Raw genomic sequence first — 22,175 nt, forward strand, 5'->3', positions numbered from 1 at the left:
GCTCCCTTCAGAGAGTTGCCACAAATCATCTGAAGATTAGTGTGGAATCAGACAAGACCCCGAATGCCCAGGGCAATATTAGAAAAGAAAACCACAGCTGGCGGCATCACAACGCCGGACTTCAGGTTGTGCTACAAAGCTGTGCTCATCAAGACAGTGTGCTACTAGCAGAAAAACAGACACACGGATCAATGGGACAGAAGAGAGAAATCCAGAAGTGGACCCTCAACTCTACGGTCAGGACCATATATTCGACCAAGCAGGAGAGACCATCCACTGCAAAAAAGACAGCCTCCTCACTAAAGGCTGCTGGGAACGTTGGACAGCCACATGCAAAAGAATGAAACTGGACCATTCTCTCACACCATACACAGAGATAAAACTCAAAATGGACAACCCTTTGGGGGGAGGAGCAAGATGGCGGAGGAGTAGGGTCTCCAAATCACCTGTCTCCACCAAACTACCTAGAAAACCTTCAAATTATCCTGAAAATCTATGAATTCGGCCTGAGATTCAAAGAGAGACCAGCTGGAATGCTACAGTGAGAAGAGTTCGCGCATCTATCAAGGTAGGAAGACGGGGAAAAAGAAATAAAGGAACAAAGGCCTCCAAGGGGGAGGGGCCCCGCGAGGAGCCGGGCTGAGGCCGGGGCGAGGGTCCCCAGGACAGGAGAGCCCCGTCCCGGAGGAGCAGGAGCTGCACCGACCTTCCCGGGCGGAAAGGGGCTCGCGGGGAGTTGGAGCAGGACCCAGGAGGGCGGGGATGCCCTCGGGCTCCCTGGGACAGTAACAGCAACTGCGCGCCCAGGAGAGTGCGCCGAGCTCCCTAAGGGCTGCAGCGCGCACGGCGGGACCCGGCGGGACCCGGAGCAGCTGAAGGGGCTCGGGCGGCGGCTCCGCGGAGAGGGCTGCGCGGCCCCGGGAGCAGCTCGGAGGGGCTCGGGCAGAGGAAGAGGCTCCGTGCGGAGGGGGCTGCGCGGTTCCAGGAGCAGCTCGGAGGGGCTCGGGCGGCAGCTCCGCGGAGGGGGTTGCGCGGCCCGGGAGCGCGAATCCACCAGCGCAGGCTCCGGAGCACAGGGCGCCGGGACACAGCCCAGGATCCCGCCTCCCCCGGGACAGGCAGAGGCCGGGAGGGCCCAGGACAGCGAGGACGCTCCTGCCCCAGCTGAGCAGAGCAGCGGCCCCGCCCCGGAGCCTCCAGGCCCTGCAGACGGAGTTCCTGCCGGAGCTGAATCCAGGTTTCCAGAGCTGCCCCGCCACTGGGGCTGTTCCTCCTGCGGCCTCACGGGGTAAACAACCCCCACCGAGCCCTGCACCAGGCAGGAGCACAGCAGCTCCCCCAACTGCTAACACCTGAAAATCAGCACAACAGGCCCCTCCCCCAGAACACCAGCTAGACTGACAACTTCCAGGAGAAGCCAAGGGACTTAAAGAACACAGAATCAGAAGATACTCCCCGCTGGTTCTTTTTTTGTTTGTTTGTTTTTGTTTTTGTTTTTGTTTTTGTTTTTGTTTTGTTTTGCTTTTTGATTTGTTTCCTTCCCCCACCCCCTTTTTTTCTCCTTTCTTTTTCTTTCTCTTTTTCTTCTTTTTTTTTTTCGTTTTTTTTTTCTTTTTCTTCCCTTTTTTTTTCTCTTTCTCTTTTCTTTCCTTCTTTCTCTCCTCTCTTTTTCTCTTTTTCCCAATACAACTTGCTTTTGGCCACTCTGCACTGAGCAAAATGACTAGAAGGAAAACCTCACCTCAAAAGAAAGAATCAGAAACAGTCCTCTCTCCCACAGAGTTACAAAATCTGGATTACAATTCAATGTCAGAAAGCCAATTCAGAAGCACTATTATACAGCTACTGGTGGCTCTAGAAAAAAGTATAAAGGACTCAAGAGACTTCATGACTGCAGAATTTAGAGCTAATCAGGCAGAAATTAAAAACCAATTGAATGAGATGCAATCCAAACTAGAAGTCCTAACGACGAGGGTTAACGAGGTGGAAGAACGAGTGAGTGACCTAGAAGACAAGTTGACAGCAAAGAGGGAAACTGAGGAAAAAAGAGACAAACAATTAAAAGACCATGAAGATAGATTAAGGGAAATAAACGACAGCCTGAGGAAGAAAAACCTACGTTTAATTGGGGTTCCCGAGGGCGCCGAAAGGGACAGAGGGCCAGAATATGTATTTGAACAAATTCTAGCTGAAAACTTTCCTAATCTGGGAAGGGAAACAGGCATTCAGATCCAGGAAATAGAGAGATCCCCCCCTAAAATCAATAAAAACCGTTCAACACCTCGACATTTAATTGTGAAGCTTGCAAATTCCAAAGATAAGGAGAAGATCCTTAAAGCAGCAAGAGACAAGAAATCCCTGACTTTTATGGGGAGGAGTATTAGGGTAACAGCAGACCTCTCCACAGAGACCTGGCAGGCCAGAAAGGGCTGGCAGGATATATTCAGGGTCCTAAATGAAAAGAACATGCAACCAAGAATACTTTATCCAGCAAGGCTCTCATTCAAAATGGAAGGAGAGATAAAGAGCTTCCAAGACAGGCAGCAACTAAAAGAATATGTGACCTCCAAACCAGCTCTGCAAGAAATTTTAAGGGGGCCTCTTAAAATTCCCCTTTAAGAAGAAGTTCAGTGGAACAGTCCACAAAAACAAAGACTGAATAGATATCATGATGACACTAAACTCATATCTCTCAATAGTAACTCTGAACGTGAACGGGCTTAATGACCCCATCAAAAGGCGCAGGGTTTCAGACTGGATAAAAAAGCAGGACCCATCTATTTGCTGTCTACAAGAGACTCATTTTAGACAGAAGGACACCTACAGCCTGAAAATAAAAGGTTGGAGAACCATTTACCATTCGAATGGTCCTCAAAAGAAAGCAGGGGTAGCCATCCTTATATCAGATAAACTAAAATTTACCCCAAAGACTGTAGTGAGAGATGAAGAGGGACACTATATCATACTTAAAGGATCTATTCAACAAGAGGACTTAACAATCCTCAATATATATGCTCCGAATGTGGGAGCTGCCAAATATATAAATCAATTATTAACCAAAGTGAAGAAATACTTAGATAATAATACACTTATACTTGGTGACTTCAATCTAGCTCTTTCTATACTTGATAGGTCTTCTAAGCAAAACATCTCCAAAGAAACGAGAGCTTTAAATGATACACTGGACCAGATGGATTTCACAGATATCTACAGAACTTTACATCCAAACTCAACTGAATACACATTCTTCTCAAGCGCACATGGAACTTTCTCCAGAATAGACCACATATTGGGTCACAAATCGGGTCTGAACCGATACCAAAAGATTGGGATTGTCCCCTGCATATTCTCGGACCATAATGCCTTGAAATTAGAACTAAATCACAACAAGAAGTTTGGAAGGACCTCAAACACATGGAGGTTAAGGACCATCCTGCTAAAAGATAAAAGGGTCAACCAGGAAATTAAGGAAGAATTAAAAAGATTCATGGAAACTAATGAGAATGAAGATACAACCGTTCAAAATCTTTGGGATGCAGCAAAAGCAGTCCTAAGGGGGAAATACATCGCAATACAAGCATCCATTCAAAAACTGGAAAGAACTCAAATACAAAAGCTAACCTTACACATAAAGGAGCTAGAGAAAAAACAGCAAATAGATCCTACACCCAAGAGAAGAAGGGAGCTAATAAAGATTCGAGCAGAACTCAACGAAATCGAGACCAGAAGAACTGTGGAACAGATCAACAGAACCAGGAGTTGGTTCTTTGAAAGAATTAATAAGATAGATAAACCATTAGCCAGCCTTATTAAAAAGAAGAGAGAGAAGACTCAAATTAATAAAATCATGAATGAGAAAGGAGAGATCACTACCAACACCAAGGAAATACAAACGATTTTAAAAACCTATTATGAACAGCTATACGCCAATAAATTAGGCAATCTAGAAGAAATGGACGCATTCCTGGAAAGCCACAAACTACCAAAACTGGAACAGGAAGAAATAGAAAACCTGAACAGGCCAATAACCAGGGAGGAAATTGAAGCAGTCATCAAAAACCTCCCAAGACACAAGAGTCCAGGGCCAGATGGCTTCCCAGGAGAATTTTATCAAACGTTTAAAGAAGAAATCATACCTATTCTCCTAAAGCTGTTTGGAAAGATAGAAAGAGATGGAGTACTTCCAAATTCGTTCTATGAAGCCAGCATCACCTTAATTCCAAAGCCAGACAAAGACCCCGCCAAAAAGGAGAATTACAGACCAATATCCCTGATGAACATGGATGCAAAAATTCTCAACAAGATACTGGCCAATAGGATCCAACAGTACATTAAGAAAATTATTCACCATGACCAAGTAGGATTTATCCCTGGGACACAAGGCTGGTTCAACACCCGTAAAACAATCAATGTGATTCATCATATCAGCAAGAGAAAAACCAAGAACCATATGATCCTCTCATTGGATGCAGAGAAAGCATTTGACAAAATACAGCATCCATTCCTGATCAAAACTCTTCAGAGTGTAGGGATAGAGGGAACATTCCTCGACATCTTAAAAGCCATCTATGAAAAGCCCACAGCAAATATCATTCTCAATGGGGAAGCACTGGGAGCCTTTCCCCTAAGATCAGGAACAAGACAGGGATGTCCACTCTCACCACTGCTATTCAACATAGTACTGGAAGTCCTAGCCTCAGCAATCAGACAACAAAAAGACATTAAAGGCATTCAAATTGGCAAAGAAGAAGTCAAACTCTCCCTCTTCGCCGATGACATGATACTCTACATAGAAAACCCAAAAGTCTCCACCCCAAGATTGCTAGAACTCATACAGCAATTCGGTAGCGTGGCAGGATACAAAATCAATGCCCAGAAGTCAGTGGCATTTCTATACACTAACAATGAGACTGAAGAAAGAGAAATTAAGGAGTCAATCCCATTTACAATTGCACCCAAAAGCATAAGATACCTAGGAATAAACCTCACCAAAGATGTAAAGGATCTATACCCTCAAAACTATAGAACACTTCTGAAAGAAATTGAGGAAGACACAAAGAGATGGAAAAATATTCCATGCTCATGGATTGGCAGAATTAATATTGTGAAAATGTCAATGTTACCCAGGGCAATATACACGTTTAATGCAATCCCTATCAAAATACCATGGACTTTCTTCAGAGAGTTAGAACAAATTATTTTAAGATTTGTGTGGAATCAGAAAAGACCCCGAATAGCCAGGGGAATTTTAAAAAAGGAAACCATATCTGGGGGCATCACAATGCCAGATTTCAGGTTGTACTACAAAGCTGTGGTCATCAAGACAGTGTGGTACTGGCACAAAAACAGACGCATAGATCAGTGGAACAGAATAGAGAATCCAGAAGTGGACCCTGAACTTTATGGGCAACTAATATTCGATAAAGGAGGAAAGACTATCCATTGGAAGAAAGACAGTCTCTTCAATAAATGGTGCTGGGAAAATTGGACATCCACATGCAGAAGAATGAAACTAGACCACTCTCTTTCACCATACACAAAGATAAACTCAAAATGGATGAAAGATCTAAATGTGAGACAAGATTCCATCAAAATCCTAGAGAAGAACACAGGCAACACCCTTTTTGAACTCGGCCATAGTAACTTCTTGCAAGATACATCCACGAAGGCAAAAGAAACAAAAGCAAAAATGAACTATTGGGACTTCATCAAGATAAGAAGCTTTTGCACAGCAAAGGATACAGTCAACAAAACTCAAAGACAACCTACAGAATGGGAGAAGATATTTGCAAATGACATATCAGATAAAGGGCTAGTTTCCAAGATCTATAAAGAACTTATTAAACTCAACACCAAAGAAACAAACAATCCAATCATGAAATGGGCAAAAGACATGAACAGAAATCTCACAGAAGAAGACATAGACATGGCCAACATGCACATGAGAAAATGCTCTGCATCACTTGCCATCAGGGAAATACAAATCAAAACCACAATGAGATACCACCTCACACCAGTGAGAATGGGAAAAATTAACAAGGCAGGAAACAACAAATGTTGGAGAGGATGTGGAGAAAAGGGAACCCTCTTACACTGTTGGTGGGAATGTGAACTGGTGCAGCCACTGTGGAAAACTGTGTGGAGGTTCCTCAAACAGTTAAAAATATACCTGCCCTACGACCCAGCAATTGCACTGTTGGGGATTTACCCCAAAGATACAAATGCAATGAAACGCCGGGACACCTGCACCCCGATGTTTCTAGCAGCAATGGCCACGATAGCCAAACTGTGGAAGGAGCCTCGGTGTCCAACGAAAGATGAATGGATAAAGAAGATGTGGTTTATGTATACAATGGAATATTACTCAGCTATTAGAAATGACAAATACCCACCATTTGCTTCAACGTGGATGGAACTGGAGGGTATTATGCTGAGTGAAGTAAGTCAGTCGGAGAAGGACAAACATTATATGTTCTCATTCATTTGGGGAATATAAATAATAGTGAAAGGGAAAATAAGGGAAGGGAGAAGAAATGTGTGGGAAATATCAGAAAGGGAGACAGAACATAAAGACTGCTAACTCTGGGAAACGAACTAGGGGTGGTAGAAGGGGAGGAGGGCGGGGGGTGGGAGTGAATGGGTGACGGGCACTGGGTGTTATTCTGTATGTTAGTAAATTGAACACCAATAAAAAAAAAAATAAAAAAAAAAAAAAAAAAAAAAAAAAAACTCAAAATGGATGAAAGATGTAAATGTGAGATGAGATTCCATCAAAACCCTAGGGGAGAACACAGGCAACGTCCTTCCCGAACTTGGCCACAGTAACTTCTTGCAAGATACACCCGTGAAGGCCAGAAAACAAAAGCAAAGATGAACTATTGGGACTTCATCGGGATGAGAAGCTTCCGCACAGCCAAAGAGACACTCAACAAAACCAACAGACAACCTCCAGAATGGGAGAAGCTACGTGCAAATGACCCGTCAGATAAAGGGCCAGCATCCACGATCTCTAAAGAACCCATTCAACTCAACAGCAGAGAAACCAACCATCCAATCCGGAAATGGGCAAAAGACACGAACCGAAATGGCACAGAGCAAGACGTCGACGTGGCCGACAAGCCCATGAGAAAATGCGCCGCATCACTGTTATTTCCATCAGGGAAACACACGTCAAAAGCACAACGAAATCCCACCTTACACCGGTGAGAATGGGGAACATTGGCCAGACAGGAAACCACAAATACTGGACAGGATGTGCAGAAAGGGGAACGATTTCAAAATTCAACAATTTCAGAGGTAGCATATTCACCTGAAAGGGACCAAGGGGGAGGGGGGCATGCTGCCGGCCAGGCTGGGGAGCTTAGGGAGGGACCTGAGAGCGGGGAGGGGGTGGGGGGAGGAGGAACAGCCAAGGGCCTTGGGGGGCCTGGGGGGGCCCAGCAGCCCAGGCCCTCAAGCCACCGCCCCAAGGCCCTGCCCTGACATCGCAAGGTGCCTGCATCCTAACCCCTCTGAGCAGCCGCGGATGGGTTCGGCGGCACCTCCCCGAGCCCGGGTGGAGGGGCCCCACACCCTCCCTGAGCCGCTCCTGTGAGACCTGACCTGACACGTAGGAGGCCCCGCCGCCGCCCCCCTCCGAGAACAGGTGCCACCACTCCTCCCCCGCGCAGCCCTCTGCCCGGCACCCTGGCGGCCCAAAGGGTGTCCGCCGGGCTCGCCACGGGGGCGCCTCCATGCGGCCCCCAAGACTCACTGTCCCCCTCCGGTCCCTCCCAGGCACCCGCCGCGCCACCAGCGAGGGCCAGATGCCTCTCGCACAGCCACCCCGGGGCCCGTCACGCCTCCCGGGGCCCACGCTGACCTGCGCGCCGGGGGCCCAGGCCTGCAGAGCCGCTGCCGCGAGCCCGGAGCGCGGGGAACCGCGGGGAACCGCGGGGAACCGCGGGGAACCGCGGGCCTGGACTGGGGGCGCGGCCGCGCAACCTCCTGCCGTGCCCACGTCGCCGCATCTGCGCACAGCTCCTCCTGCGGCCACGCCCCGGCCCCCTTCAGGTCACGCTCGGGGTCAGGCGCCTGGGCAAGCTCCCGCCCCGCCCCCGCCACGCCCCCCGCAGACCTGCCACACAGAGGCCCGCCCTCCGCGGAGCCTACAGGGGACCCGAGACCGCCTCTGCCTCCCCCCGCTAGTCTAGTCGGGGCGCCGGGGCCGAGGCCTTGCGCCCCGGCTCAGTCCCGAGGGACACCTGCTCACGGAGGCACGGAGCCTCTCTCTGGCTCTGTGTCTCCATCCCTGTCCCTCCGTCCCGGTCTCTGTCTCTCCCTCACTGTCTCCCTCGCTCTCCCTCCCGGTCTGGCCCTGTCTCCCTCCCAGTCTCTCTGCCTCTGCCCCCACCCCCATCTCTCTCTCTCTCCCTCGCCCTCCCAGTCTCTGTGTCCCTCCCAGTCTTTCTTCTCTTACTGCCTATCATGGCCTGTCCCTCGCTGTCTCTCTCTCCCTGTCTCTGTGCCTACCTTCTTGTCTCTCGGACTCTCACTTGTCTCCCTCCCTGTCTCATTCTCTCCATCCTGTCTCTGTCTCGCTGTCTCCTCCCTCCCTGTCTCTGACTCTCCCCTCCTGTCTCTCGGTCTCCCTCCCTGCACCTTGGTCTCTCCCCTCTGTCTCATCTCTCCCTCTCTGTCTCTTGGTCTGTCTGTCCCTCCCTGTCTCTGGATCCTTCCTTCCCTGTCCTGTGTCTCTCCCCCATCTCGATCTCTCACCCCCGTCGTCTCAGTCACTCCTCCCTGTCTCCATCTCTCTCTCCCTGCCTGTCTCTCGGTCTCCCCCTCGCTTTCTCTCCGTCTCCCTGCCCACCTATATCTATCTCTCCCTCCCTGTCTCTGTCCATCCCTCCACTTCTGTCTCTCCTTCCCTGCCTCGGTCTCTCCATCCCTGTCTCTCGCCACCCGTCTCCATCTGTCCCTCCCTGTCTGTGTGTCTCCATCCCTGTCTCTCTCTCATCCTGTCTCTCGGCCTCTCCCTCACTGTATCTCGGTCTCCCTCCATGGCTCTGGCTCTCACTCCCTGTCTCTCTGTCTCCCCCTGCCTGTCTCTCGGTCTGTCCCTCCCGGTCTCTCGGTCTCTCCCTCCCTGTCTCTGGGTCTGTCCCTCCCTGTCTCTCGGTCTCCCTCCCTCTCTGTCTCTCCCACGGTGTCTAGATCTCACCCTCCTTCTCTCTGTGTCTCGGTCTCTCCCTCCCAGGCTCTCGGTGTCTCCCTACCTGTTTCCCTGCCTCTCCCTGCCTGTCTTTCTGTATCTCCCTCGCTGTCTCTGTCTCTCCATCCCTGTCTCTCTGACTCTCCTTCCCTGTGTCTGTGTCTGTCTCTCCCCGCTGCCCCATCTCAGTCTGTCCCCGCCCTGCCCCCCACCCCGTCTCCTCTCCCGCCCTCTCTCTGACTCTCGCTCCCTGTCTCGCCGACTCTCCCTTCCTGTGTCTCTGTCTCTCTTTGCGTCTCTGTCTCTCTGCCAGTCTCTGTGTGTCTCCCTTCGTGTCTCCCAGTCTCTCACTCCGTCTCGTTCTCTCCATCCTGTCTCTGTGTTCCCCTCTCTGTGTCTCAGTCTCCCTCCCTTTCTCTCTGACTCTTCCTCCCTGTCTCTCAGTGTATCCCTCCCGGGCTCTCGGTGTCTCTCTGTCTCTGTCTCTCCCTCCCTGTCTCTCTGACTCTCCTTCCATGTCTGGCTCTCTCCCTCCCTTCCTCATTCTTCCTCCTTGTCTCGGTCTCTCCCTCACCATCTCGCTGTCTCTCCCTCCCCATCCCTATCTCTCCCTCCCTGTCTGTGTCCCCCTCCCTGTGTCTGTCCATCCCTCCAGTTCTGTCTCTCCTTCCCTCTCCACGTTAATGAAACAAAGGATGAGAACCGTAGGATTCTCTCAATAGATGCAGAAAAAGCATTTGACCAAATAGACCATCCTTTCATGATGAAAACCTTCTGCTGGGTACGCATACTGGGAAAAAAACCTCAATTACCATAAAACCCATGTACAAACGACCCAGAGAGGGAACGTGCTCTTCATTGGGAAAAACCTGGAGCTTTTCCCTTAAGGTCAGGAACACGACAGGGTGTCCACCCTCAACACTCTCGTTCGGCAGAATAGTAGTGGTCCTCGCTTTCCCAGCGACATTCCGAAACAGAAAAAAAAGGCGTCCGGATCGGCAAAGAAGTCAAACTCTCACTCTTCACAGAGGACATGACACTCTATGTGGGAAACCTCACACAATCACTAGACTACATCGTACGTAAGGGATCTATCCAACAAGACGACCTAACTAACGATTGTGGGTATCTATGCCCTGAATGTGGGAGTTGCCACGGATATCAATCAATCGCTAAGCAAAGTTAAGACATACTTAGATAATAATACCCTTTTACTTGGAGACTCGAATACGGCGCTTTCTGCAATTGACAGGTCTTCCAGGCACAGCATCTCCAAAGAAACAAGAGCACTAAAGGATACAGTGGACCAGGTGGATCTCACAGATATTTACAGAACTTTACATGCAAATGCAACTGAATTCACATTCTTCTCAATTGCACGTGGAACTTTGTCCAGAAGAGACCACATACTGGGTCACAAATCAGGTCATAATCGATACCAAAACTTTGGGATCGTCCCCTGCATATTTTCAGCCCATAATGCTCTGAAACTAGAGCTCAACCACAAGAAGTTTGCAAGGATTTCAAACACGTGCAGGTTAAGGACCATCCTGCTAAAAGGTGAAAGGGTCAACCAGGACATCAGAGAAGAATTAAGAAAATTCACGGAAACCAATGAGAACGAAGATACAACCAACCGTTCAGAATCTCTGGGATACAGCAAAAGCGGTCCCAAATAGGGGAAAGACATCGCAATACAAGCATCAATCCAAACACTGGAAAGAACTCAAATACAAAAACTAACCTGGCACCTAAAGGAGCTGGAGAAGGACCAGCAAATGAAACCTTCACCCAGCAGAAGACGACGGTTAATAAAAATTGGAGCAGAACTCAATGAAATAGAGAGCAGAAGAACTGAGGAAACACATCCACAAAACCAGGTGGTGGACCTCTGAAAGAACCAATAAGAGAGAGAAAAACCATGAAGCCAGCCTTATTAAAAGAAGAGAGAAAAGACTCCAATTAACAAAAACATGAATGAGAAAGGAGAGATCACCACCACCACGTAGGAGATACAAGCGATCTTGTAAACTCATCCTGAGCAGCTATACGCCAATAAATTGGGCAATCGAGAAGAAACGAACGCATTTCCGGAAAACCACAAACTACCAAAAACGGAACAGGAAGACACAGAAAACCCCAACAGGTCAATATCCAGGGAGGAAATTAAAGCAGTCATCATCAAAGACCTCCCAGGACACAAAAGTCTAGGGCCGGATGGCTTCCTGAAACACTGTGGAACACGTCGGAAAGAAACTGAGGAAGACACAAAGAGATGGAAAAGGGTTCCACGCTCCTGGGTTGGAAGAATTGATATTGGGGAAAATGTCAACGTGACCCAGGGCAATATACACAACTAATGCAATCCCTGTCAGAAATAGCACGGACTCTCTTCAGAGAGCTGGAGCAAGTCCTCTGAAGGCTGGTGTGGAATGCGAAAAGACCCCGAACGGCCACGGGAAGAGTCGCCAAGAAAACCACTGCGGGGGCAGCACAATGCCGGATTTCACGTTGTGCCACGAAGCTGTGACGGGCAAGACAGTGGGATACTGGCACAAAAACAGACACGCCGATCAATGGAACAGAAGAGAGCATCCAGAGGTGGACCCTCAACTCTGTGGGCAACTAATATTCAGCCAGGCAGGAAAGACCATGCACGGGGAAAAAGAAAAGACAGTCTCTTCAATAAATGCTGCTGGGAACACTGGACAGCCACACGCAGAAGAATGAAACTGGACCATTCCTCTCACACCATACACAAGGATAAACTCAAAATGGATGAAGGATCTCAATTTTGCAAGACAAGAGTCCATCAAAATCCTAGGGCAGGACAAAGGCAACAACACCCTTCTTGAACTGGGCCACAGCAACTTCGTAGAAATGACATCAGCCACGAAGGCCAGAGAAACAAGAGCGAAGAACAGGATTGCTGGGACTTCACCAAGATGAGCAGGTTCCACACAGCAAAAGAAACACCCGACAAAACTCAAAGCCAACCCACAGAGTGGGAGAAGACATGTGCAAATGACCCTGTCAGGTAAAGGGCCAGTATCCAAGATCTCTGAAGAACTTCTGCAACTCCACAGCAAAGAGACCAACGATCCAATCCGGAAGACGGGCAAGAGACATGAATGGAAATGTCACAGAGGAAGACTAGGCATGGCCGACAAGCACGTGAGACAATGCTCCGCATCACTGGCCGTCAGGGAGATATGGGTCAAAAGCACCACGAGATCCCACCTGACACACCAGCGACTGCGGTGAACGTTAACAAGATAGGAAACAGCGAAGGTCGGCGAGGATGTGGCGAAAAGGGAACCCTCTTGCACTGCTGGTGGGAATGTGACCTGATGCAGCCACGCCTGGAAAACCGTGTGCAGGTGCCTCAGAGAGGTAACAACGGATCTGCCCTGCGATCCAGCATGGGGGTGCACTGGTGGAGATGTACCCCAAAGATACAGATGCGGGGAAACACCGGGACACGTGCACCCTGAGGTTTCGAGTTGCAATGCCCACGATAGCCACACTGCGGAAGGAGCCTCGGTGCCCATCGAAAGATGAATGGATAAGGAGGGCGAGTGGTCTCTGTACACGATGGAAGATTACTCAGCCATCAGAAACGACAAACACCCACCATTTGCTTCGATGTGGATGGAACCAGAGGGTATTATGGCTGAGTCAAAGAAAAAGAAGGCAGTCGGCGAAGGACAAACATTCTATGGTCTCGTTCTTTTGGGGAGTATGAAAAAAATAGTGAAAGGGAACAGAGGAGAAAGAAGAAAAAAATGAGTGGGAGATGGCAGAAAAGGAGACAGAACAGGAGAGACTCCTAACCCTGGGAAATGAACAAGGGGTGGAAGAAAGGGAGGAACGCGGGGGGGGGGGTTGACTGGGTGACGGGCACAGAGTGGGGCACTTGATGCGATGAACACTGGGGGAGTTACACTCTATGTTGGCAAAATGACCTCCAATAAGAAAGAAACCTATAAACAAACACACAAACCTCCCAAGACACAAAAGTCCAGGGCCAGATGGCTTCCCAGGGGAATTCTATCCAGCGCTTCAAGAAGAAAGACTACCTATGCTACTAAAGCTGCTCCGAAAGATAGAAAGAGATGGAATACTTCCAAGCTCGTTCTTGGAGGCCAGCATCACCTTAACTCCAAAACCCAAGACCCCAAAAGGGGACAATGCTGGACCGATGTCCCTGATTAAGGCGGACGCACACCTTCTCCACAAGATATGAGCCAACAGGATCCGACGGGACACGATTAAGAAGTTACTCACCACGACCCAGTGGGGTTAATCGCCAGGGTGCAAGGCTGCTTCAGCACTCGGAGAACACTCGATGGGCTTCATCAGATCTGCAAGAGAGAAAACAAGAACCAGATGATCCTCTCAAGAGACGCAGAGGAAGGATTTGACAAAATACGGCATCCATGGCAGATCCAAACCCTTCAGAGTACAGGGATAGAGGGAACGTCCCTCAGCATCTTCAAATCCATCTACGAAAAGCCCGTGGCAAATTATCATCCACAATGTGGAAACACTGGGAGCCTTTCTTCGAACATCAGGAACGAGAGACAGGGATGTCCACACTCACCACGTCTTCTCAACATACTACTAGACATCTCGGCCTCAGCAATCAAGCGACAGAAAAAATAAAAGGCATTCACATTGGCAAAGAATTAGTCAAACTTGCCCTCTTCACTGATGGCATGCATGGTACTGTACCCGGAAAACCCAAAAGACTCCACCCCAAGATCGTAGAACTCATACAGCAAATTCGGCAGCGTGGCAGGATCCTAAATCTATGCCAAGAAATCAGTCACCTCTCTATACGCCAACGATGACTCTGAAGAAACAGAAATTAAGGAGTCGGTTCCAGTGACAACTGCACCCAAAAGCATGAGATACCCAGGAATACACCTAACCAAAGAGGTAAAGGATCTCTACCCGAAAAACCACGGAACACATCTGAAAGAAATTGAGGAGGACACTAAGAGATGGAAAACTATCCCATGCTCCTGGATTGGAAGAATTCATATATTGGGAAAATGTCAACGTGACTGACCCAGGGCAATTTACACATTGATTGCAATCCCTATCATCAAAACTACCAAAGGCTCCCTTCAGAGAGTTGCCACAAATCATCTGAAGATTAGTGTGGAATCAGACAAGACCCCGAATGCCCAGGGCAATATTAGAAAAGAAAACCACAGCTGGCGGCATCACAACGCCGGACTTCAGGTTGTGCTACAAAGCTGTGCTCATCAAGACAGTGTGCTACTAGCAGAAAAACAGACACACGGATCAATGGGACAGAAGAGAGAAATCCAGAAGTGGACCCTCAACTCTACGGTCAGGACCATATATTCGACCAAGCAGGAGAGACCATCCACTGCAAAAAAGACAGCCTCCTCACTAAAGGCTGCTGGGAACGTTGGACAGCCACATGCAAAAGAATGAAACTGGACCATTCTCTCACACCATACACAGAGATAAAACTCAAAATGGATGAAAGATATAAATGTGAGATGAGATTCCATCAAAACCCTAGGGGAGAACACAGGCAACGTCCTTCCCGAACTTGGCCACAGTAACTTCTTGCAAGATACACCCGTGAAGGCCAGAAAACAAAAGCAAAGATGAACTATTGGGACTTCATCGGGATGAGAAGCTTCCGCACAGCCAAAGAGACACTCAACAAAACCAACAGACAACCTCCAGAATGGGAGAAGCTACGTGCAAATGACCCGTCAGATAAAGGGCCAGCATCCACGATCTCTAAAGAACCCATTCAACTCAACAGCAGAGAAACCAACCATCCAATCCGGAAATGGGCAAAAGACACGAACCGAAATGGCACAGAGCAAGACGTCGACGTGGCCGACAAGCCCATGAGAAAATGCGCCGCATCACTGTTATTTCCATCAGGGAAACACACGTCAAAAGCACAACGAAATCCCACCTTACACCGGTGAGAATGGGGAACATTGGCCAGACAGGAAACCACAAATACTGGACAGGATGTGCAGAAAGGGGAACGATTTCAAAATTCAACAATTTCAGAGGTAGCATATTCACCTGAAAGGGACCAAGGGGGAGGGGGGCATGCTGCCGGCCAGGCTGGGGAGCTTAGGGAGGGACCTGAGAGCGGGGAGGGGGTGGGGGGAGGAGGAACAGCCAAGGGCCTTGGGGGGCCTGGGGGGGCCCAGCAGCCCAGGCCCTCAAGCCACCGCCCCAAGGCCCTGCCCTGACATCGCAAGGTGCCTGCATCCTAACCCCTCTGAGCAGCCGCGGATGGGTTCGGCGGCACCTCCCCGAGCCCCGGTGGAGGGGCCCCACACCCTCCCTGAGCCGCTCCTGTGAGACCTGACCTGACACGTAGGAGGCCCCGCCGCCGCCCCCCTCCGAGAACAGGTGCCACCACTCCTCCCCCGCGCAGCCCTCTGCCCGGCACCCTGGCGGCCCAAAGGGTGTCCGCCGGGCTCGCCACGGGGGCGCCTCCATGCGGCCCCCAAGACTCACTGTCCCCCTCCGGTCCCTCCCAGGCACCCGCCGCGCCACCAGCGAGGGCCAGATGCCTCTCGCACAGCCACCCCGGGGCCCGTCACGCCTCCCGGGGCCCACGCTGACCTGCGCGCCGGGGGCCCAGGCCTGCAGAGCCGCTGCCGCGAGCCCGGAGCGCGGGGAACCGCGGGGAACCGCGGGGAACCGCGGGGAACCGCGGGCCTGGACTGGGGGCGCGGCCGCGCAACCTCCTGCCGTGCCCACGTCGCCGCATCTGCGCACAGCTCCTCCTGCGGCCACGCCCCGGCCCCCTTCAGGTCACGCTCGGGGTCAGGCGCCTGGGCAAGCTCCCGCCCCGCCCCCGCCACGCCCCCCGCAGACCTGCCACACAGAGGCCCGCCCTCCGCGGAGCCTACAGGGGACCCGAGACCGCCTCTGCCTCCCCCCGCTAGTCTAGTCGGGGCGCCGGGGCCGAGGCCTTGCGCCCCGGCTCAGTCCCGAGGGACACCTGCTCACGGAGGCACGGAGCCTCTCTCTGGCTCTGTGTCTCCATCCCTGTCCCTCCGTCCCGGTCTCTGTCTCTCCCTCACTGTCTCCCTCGCTCTCCCTCCCGGTCTGGCCCTGTCTCCCTCCCAGTCTCTCTGCCTCTGCCCCCACCCCCATCTCTCTCTCTCTCCCTCGCCCTCCCAGTCTCTGTGTCCCTCCCAGTCTTTCTTCTCTTACTGCCTATCATGGCCTGTCCCTCGCTGTCTCTCTCTCCCTGTCTCTGTGCCTACCTTCTTGTCTCTCGGACTCTCACTTGTCTCCCTCCCTGTCTCATTCTCTCCATCCTGTCTCTGTCTCGCTGTCTCCTCCCTCCCTGTCTCTGACTCTCCCCTCCTGTCTCTCGGTCTCCCTCCCTGCACCTTGGTCTCTCCCTCTCCCCTCTGTCTCATCTCTCCCTCTCTGTCTCTTGGTCTGTCTGTCCCTCCCTGTCTCTGGATCCTTCCTTCCCTGTCCTGTGTCTCTCCCCCATCTCCATCTCTCACCCCCGTCGTCTCAGTCACTCCTCCCTGTCTCCATCTCTCTCTCCCTCCCTGTCTCTCGGTCTCCCCCTCGCTTTCTCTCCGTCTCCCTGCCCACCTCTATCTATCTCTCCCTCCCTGTCTGGGGGCTCCCTCCCTGTCTCTGTCCATCCCTCCACTTCTGTCTCTCCTTCCCTGCCTCGGTCTCTCCATCCCTGTCTCTCGCCACCCGTCTCCATCTGTCCCTCCCTCTCTGTGTGTCTCCATCCCTGTCTCTCTCATCCTGTCTCTCGGCCTCTCCCTCACTGTATCTCGGTCTCCCTCCCTGGCTCTGGCTCTCACTCCCTGTCTCTCTGTCTCCCCCTGCCTGTCTCTCGGTCTCTCCCTCCCTGTCTCTGGGTCTGTCCCTCCCTGTCTCTCGGTCTCCCTCCCTCTCTGTCTCTCCCACGGTGTCTAGATCTCACCCTCCTTCTCTCTGTGTCTCGGTCTCTCCCTCCCAGGCTCTCGGTGTCTCCCTACCTGTTTCCCTGCCTCTCCCTGCCTGTCTTTCTGTATCTCCCTCGCTGTCTCTGTCTCTCCATCCTTGTCTCTCTGACTCTCCTCCCTGTGTCTGTGTCTGTCTCTCCCTGCTGCCCCATCTCAGTCTGTCCCCGCCCTGCCCCCCACCCCGTCTCCTCTCCCGCCCTCTCTCTGACTCTCGCTCCCTGTCTCGCCGACTCTCCCTTCCTGTGTCTCTGTCTCTCTTCGCGTCTCTGTCTCTCTGCCAGTCTCTGTGTGTCTCCCTTCGTGTCTCCCAGTCTCTCACTCCGTCTCGTTCTCTCCATCCTGTCTCTGTGTTCCCCTCTCTGTGTCTCAGTCTCCCTCCCTTTCTCTCTGACTCTTCCTCCCTGTCTCTCAGTGTATCCCTCCCGGGCTCTCGGTGTCTCTCTGTCTCTGTCTCTCCCTCCCTGTCTCTCTGACTCTCCTTCCATGTCTGGCTCTCTCCCTCCCTTCCTCATTCTTCCTCCTTGTCTCGGTCTCTCCCTCACCATCTCGCTGTCTCTCCCTCCCCATCCCTATCTCTCCCTCCCTGTCTGTGTCCCCCTCCCTGTGTCTGTCCATCCCTCCAGTTCTGTCTCTCCTTCCCTCTCCACGTTAATGAAACAAAGGATGAGAACCGTAGGATTCTCTCAATAGATGCAGAAAAAGCATTTGACCAAATAGACCATCCTTTCATGATGAAAACCTTCTGCTGGGTACGCATACTGGGAAAAAAACCTCAATTATCATAAAACCCATGTACAAACGACCCAGAGAGGGAACGTGCTCTTCATTGGGAAAAACCTGGAGCTTTTCCCTTAAGGTCAGGAACACGACAGGGTGTCCACCCTCCACACTCTCGTTCGGCAGAATAGTAGTGGTCCTCGCTTTCCCAGCGACATTCCGAAACAGAAAAAAAAGGCATCCGGATCGGCAAAGAAGTCAAACTCTCACTCTTCACAGAGGACATGACACTCTATGTGGGAAACCTCACACAATCACTAGACTAGATCGTACGTAAGGGATCTATCCAACAAGACGACCTAACTAACGATCGTGGGTATCTATGCCCTGAATGTGGGAGTTGCCACGGACATCAATCAATCGCTAAGCAAAGTTAAGACATACTTAGATAATAATACCCTTTTACTTGGAGACTCGAATACGGCGCTTTCTGCAATTGACAGGTCTTCCAGGCACAGCATCTCCAAAGAAACAAGAGCACTAAAGGATACAGTGGACCAGGTGGATCTCACAGATATTTACAGAACTTTACATGCAAATGCAACTGAATTCACATTCTTCTCAATTGCACGTGGAACTTTGTCCAGAAGAGACCACATACTGGGTCACAAATCAGGTCATAATCGATACCAAAACTTTGGGATCGTCCCCTGCATATTTTCAGCCCATAATGCTCTGAAACTAGAGCTCAACCACAAGAAGTTTGCAAGGATTTCAAACACGTGCAGGTTAAGGACCATCCTGCTAAAAGGTGAAAGGGTCAACCAGGACAGTAGAGAAGAATTAAGAAAATTCACGGAAACCAATGAGAACGAAGATACGACCAACCGTTCAGAATCTCTGGGATACAGCAAAAGCGGTCCCAAATAGGGGAAAGACATCGCAATACAAGCATCGATCCAAACACTGGAAAGGAACTCAAATACGAAAACTAACCTGGCACCTAAAGGAGCTGGAGAAGGACCAGCAAATGAAACCTTCACCCAGCAGAAGACGACGGTTAATAAAAATTGGAGCAGAACTCAATGAAATAGAGAGCAGAAGAACTGAGGAAACACATCCACAAAACCAGGTGGTGGACCTCTGAAAGAACCAATAAGAGAGAGAAAAACCATGAAGCCAGCCTTATTAAAAGAAGAGAGAAAAGACTCCAATTAACAAAAACATGAATGAGAAAGGAGAGATCACCACCACCACGTAGGAAATACAAGCGATCTGAAAAACTCATCCTGAGCAGCTATACGCCAATAAATTGGGCAATCGAGAAGAAACGAACGCATTTCCGGAAAACCACAAACTACCAAAAACAGAACAGGAAGACACAGAAAACCCCAACAGGTCAATATCCAGGGAGGAAATTAAAGCAGTCGTCATCAAAGACCTCCCAGGACACAAAAGTCTAGGGCCGGATGGCTTCCTGAAACACTGTGGAACACGTCGGAAAGAAACTGAGGAAGACACAAAGAGATGGAAAAGGGTTCCACGCTCCTGGGTTGGAAGAATTGATATTGGGGAAAATGTCAACGTGACCCAGGGCAATATACACAACTAATGCAATCCCTGTCAGAAATAGCACGGACTCTCTTCAGAGAGCTGGAGCAAGTCCTCTGAAGGCTGGTGTGGAATGCGAAAAGACCCCGAACGGCCACGGGAAGAGTCGCCAAGAAAACCACTGCGGGGGCAGCACAATGCCGGATTTCACGTTGTGCCACGAAGCTGTGACGGGCAAGACAGTGGGATACTGGCACAAAAACAGACACGCCGATCAATGGAACAGAAGAGAGCATCCAGAGGTGGACCCTCAACTCTATGGGCAACTAATATTCAGCCAGGCAGGAAAGACCATGCACGGGGAAAAAGAAAAGACAGCCTCTTCAATAAATGCTGCTGGGAACACTGGACAGCCACACGCAGAAGAATGAAACTGGACCATTCCTCTCACACCATACACAAGGATAAACTCAAAATGGATGAAGGATCTCAATTTTGCAAGACAAGAGTCCATCAAAATCCTAGGGCAGGACAAAGGCAACAACACCCTTCTTGAACTGGGCCACAGCAACTTCGTAGAAATGACATCAGCCACGAAGGCCAGAGAAACAAGAGCGAAGAAAAGGATTGCTGGGACTTCACCAAGTTGAGCAGGTTCCACACAGCAAAAGAAACACCCGACAAAACTCAAAGCCAACCCACAGAGTGGGAGAAGACATGTGCAAATGACCCTGTCAGGTAAAGGGCCAGTATCCAAGATCTCTGAAGAACTTCTGCAACTCCACAGCAAAGAGACCAACGATCCAATCCGGAAGACGGGCAAGAGACATGAATGGAAATGTCACAGAGGAAGACTAGGCATGGCCGACAAGCACGTGAGACAATGCTCCGCATCACTGGCCGTCAGGGAGATATGGGTCAAAAGCACCACGAGATCCCACCTGACACACCAGTGACTGCGGTGAACGTTAACAAGATAGGAAACAGCGAAGGTCGGCGAGGATGTGGCGAAAAGGGAACCCTCTTGCACTGCTGGTGGGAATGTGACCTGATGCAGCCACGCCTGGAAAACCGTGTGCAGGTGCCTCAGAGAGGTAACAACGGATCTGCCCTGCGATCCAGCATGGGGGTGCACTGGTGGAGATGTACCCCAAAGATACAGATGCGGGGAAACACCGGGACACGTGCACCCTGAGGTTTCGAGTTGCAATGCCCACGATAGCCACACTGCGGAAGGAGCCTCGGTGCCCATCGAAAGATGAATGGATAAGGAGGGCGAGTGGTCTCTGTACACGATGGAAGATTACTCAGCCATCAGAAACGACAAACACCCACCATTTGCTTCGATGTGGATGGAACCAGAGGGTATTATGGCTGAGTCAAAGAAAAAGAAGGCAGTCGGCGAAGGACAAACATTCTATGGTCTCGTTCTTTTGGGGAGTATGAAAAAAATAGTGAAAGGGAACAGAGGAGAAAGAAGAAAAAAATGAGTGGGAGATGGCAGAAAAGGAGACAGAACAGGAGAGACTCCTAACCCTGGGAAATGAACAAGGGGTGGAAGAAAGGGAGGAACGCGGGGGGCGGGGTTGACTGGGTGACGGGCACAGAGGGGGGCACTTGATGCGATGAACACTGGGGGAGTTACACTCGATGTTGGCAAAATGACCTCCAATAAGAAAGAAACCTATAAACAAACACACAAACCTCCCAAGACACAAAAGTCCAGGGCCAGATGGCTTCCCAGGGGAATTCTATCCAGCGCTTCAAGAAGAAAGACTACCTATGCTACTAAAGCTGCTCCGAAAGATAGAAAGAGATGGAATACTTCCAAGCTCGTTCTTGGAGGCCAGCATCACCTTAACTCCAAAACCCAAGACCCCAAAAGGGGACAATGCTGGACCGATGTCCCTGATTAAGGCGGACGCACACCTTCTCCACAAGATATGAGCCAACAGGATCCGACGGGACATGATTAAGAAGTTACTCACCACGACCCAGTGGGGTTAATCGCCAGGGTGCAAGGCTGCTTCAGCACTCGGAGAACACTCGATGGGCTTCATCAGATCTGCAAGAGAGAAAACAAGAACCAGATGATCCTCTCAAGAGACGCAGAGGAAGCATTTGACAAAATACGGCATCCATGGCAGATCCAAACCCTTCAGAGTACAGGGATAGAGGGAACGTCCCTCAGCATCTTCAAATCCATCTACGAAAAGCCCGTGGCAAATTATCATCCACAATGTGGAAACACTGGGAGCCTTTCTTCGAACATCAGGAACGAGAGACAGGGATGTCCACCCTCACCACGTCTTCTCAACATACTACTAGACATCTCGGCCTCAGCAATCAAGCGACAGAAAAAATAAAAGGCATTCACATTGGCAAAGAAGTAGTCAAACTTGCCCTCTTCACCGATGGCATGCATGGTACTGTACCCGGAAAACCCAAAAGACTCCACCCCAAGATCGTAGAACTCATACAGCAAATTCGGCAGCGTGGCAGGATCCTAAATCTATGCCAAGAAATCAGTCACCTCTCTATACGCCAACGATGACTCTGAAGAAAGAGAAATTAAGGAGTCGGTTCCAGTGACAACTGCACCCAAAAGCATGAGATACCCAGGAATACACCTAACCAAAGAGGTAAAGGATCTCTACCCGAAAAACCACGGAACACATCTGAAAGAAATTGAGGAGGACACTAAGAGATGG

At 50.5% G+C, this 22,175-nt stretch overlaps 1 long non-coding RNA gene across 7 annotated transcripts in view; it reads right to left on the reverse strand.

Annotated features, from left to right (window-relative positions):
• Positions 1-22,175, reverse strand: part of LOC144291588 (uncharacterized) — a 156,747-nt gene that overhangs the window by 101,860 nt on the left and 32,712 nt on the right. For all 7 annotated transcript variants that reach the window (XR_013358917.1, XR_013358918.1, XR_013358915.1 and 4 more), the window contains exon 2: positions 21,453-21,529. This is a non-coding gene — a long non-coding RNA (uncharacterized LOC144291588). The remainder of the gene's footprint in view (positions 1-21,452; positions 21,530-22,175) is intronic.

The sequence above is a fragment of the Canis aureus genome, chromosome 20 (assembly GCF_053574225.1).
Source record: "Canis aureus isolate CA01 chromosome 20, VMU_Caureus_v.1.0, whole genome shotgun sequence".
In the NCBI taxonomy this organism is placed as follows: Eukaryota; Metazoa; Chordata; class Mammalia; order Carnivora; family Canidae; genus Canis; species Canis aureus.